We start from the raw sequence: 2428 nt of genomic DNA, 5'->3' as shown, positions 1-2428 counted from the left end.
ACCATAACTCTTGGAGTTACCGTTTTTAGCAAACAAATCCTTTGCAACTTATCAAGCTTCTCTAAGTTACTTAACATCTAACTTCAGAGGGACCGGGTCCTAGTCAATAGTAAGTACCAAGTTAAAGTTACCTCCTCTGGAGCAGAAGTCAGCAAACTTTTACTGTATATGGCCAGAGAACAAATACTTAAGGCGTTATAGGCCATTTAGTCCCTGTCGCAACTACTCAACTCTGTTGTTGTAGCATCAAAGCAGCAATAGGCAATAAATAATGCATGAGAATGGCTATGTCGCCATAAGCCATTATTTACATAAAACAGGTGATGGGCTTGATTTGACCCACAGGATAGTTTGTCAACTCCCCTGCCCCAGAACATCAGATGATCCTTAGGTGGCTCAGTTAGGCAATCTTCTAAGTACAACTTTGAAGAGACCTGCAGTAAGTTTTTTGCTTTATTTCCAAGTTTTAGATAATTTTTTTAAAACCAGGTTTTCAAATGATAACTTTTGTAGTGCTTTTCCCGCACTACATAAGAGAGCTTACTTTGCCCTCTAAGGCTCATTCAGACTTCGGACTTCTGTTACAAAACAAAGTAAGGCTCTATTAAAGAACATTCAAACAAAATTACTGAGTGTTTTTCAACATGTCTTCAACTTGCTTGGTTTGGTAAGGTTCTGTGACTCCCTACCCCTTTGCCCCAGCCCTAAAGAATGCCCATCAGGACCAACAGGAAACATAATGCCAATGAGAACTTGCTGAGCGCTATCAGAAATACAGGATGCCAGACACTTCCAAGATGAAGAAGCACTGATTTGCAGGCGTGGTCGTAACAGTGTCACATGATTCAAAGGGATGGAGTCCATGTACCACCTGTAGGACCTCAGCACTCAGACTTCAGGAACCAGCAACCTACAAGATGTAAGACCCGGCAGATGGACCTGCATTCAGCCCATTCAAAAACTGTTTCAGCCAAGATGTTAAAAGAAAAAGACAAAATTTCATTCTTTCTATGGCTGAGTAGCATTCCATTGTATATATACCCTACATCTTCCTTATCCATTCATCTATTGATGGGCATTTTGGTTGCTTCCATACCTTGGCTATTATAAATAATGCTGCTAGGAACACAGGGGTACACGTATCTTTTTGAATTTAGAGTTTTCATCTTTTCTGGTTATATGCCCAGGAGTGGGATTGCTGGATCATATGGTAGTTCTATTTTTACTTTTTTGAGAAACCTCCACACTGTTTTCCACAGTGGCTGCACCACCAACACTGTATAAGGGTTCCCTTTTCTCCACATCCTTGCTGACATTTGTTGGTGTTCTTTTTGCTGATAGCCATTCTGACAGGTGTGAGGTGATATCTCATTGTGGTTTTGATTTGAATTTCCCTGATTAGCAATGTTGAGCATCTTTTCGTGTGCGTGTTGGCCATGCGCAAGTCCTCTTTGGAAAAATGGCTATTCATGTCTTCTGCCCATTTTTTAATTGAATTGTTTTTTTGATGTTGATGTGTAGAGGGTGTTCATATGTTTTGGATATTAACCCCTTAGCAGTCATATCATTTGCAAATATTTTCTCCCATTCAGTAGGGTGTCTTTTCATTTTGTCGATGGTTTCCTTTGCTGTGCAAAAGCTTTTAAGTTTAATTAGGTCCCATTTGTTTTTGTTTTTGCGGTACGCGGGCCTCTCACTGTTGTGGCCTCTCCCGTTGCGGAGCACAGGCTCCGGATGCGCAGGCTCAGAGGCCATGGCTCATGGGCCCAGCCGCTCCGCGGCATGTGGCATCTTCCCGGACCAGGGCACGAACCCACGGCCCCTGCATCGGCAGGTGGACTCTCAACCACTGCGTCACCAGGGAAGCCCCCATTTATTTTTCCTTTTATTTCTTTTGCTTTAGGAGATGGATCCAAAAAGTTTTGCAATGACTTAAGTCAAATTTTGCCATTTACAACAACAACATGGACGGACTTGGAGGATCCCATGCTAAGTGAAGTCAGTCAGACAGACAAATACTGTACGGTATCACTTACATGTGAAATCCAAAAAATACAACAAACTAGTGAATATAACAAAAAAAGAAACAAACTCACAGATACAGAAAACAAACTAGTAGTTACCAGTGGAGAGAGGGAAGTGGGGAGAGGCAAGATAAGGGTAGTGGATTAAGTGGTACAAACTATTATGTAAAAGCTACAAGGATATATTATACAACACAGGGAATATAGCCAGTATTTTATTATAACTATAAATGGACTATAAGCTTTAAAATTGTGAATCACTACATCGTACACCTGTAACTTACATTATATTGTACATGGACTATACTTCAGTAAAAAAAAAATTAAAAAGATGGCAAGTTGAACACTGTCCTTTTAAATACAGTGGAGACAGGGCTTCCCTGGTGGAGCAGTGGTTGAGAGTC

The sequence above is a fragment of the Neophocaena asiaeorientalis genome, unplaced genomic scaffold (assembly GCF_003031525.2).
Source record: "Neophocaena asiaeorientalis asiaeorientalis breed wild unplaced genomic scaffold, Neophocaena_asiaeorientalis_V1.1 scaffold21, whole genome shotgun sequence".
NCBI classification, from domain to species: Eukaryota; Metazoa; Chordata; class Mammalia; order Artiodactyla; family Phocoenidae; genus Neophocaena; species Neophocaena asiaeorientalis.
The sequence above is the reverse complement of the archived record's forward strand: the minus strand, read 5'-3'. Positions refer to the sequence as shown.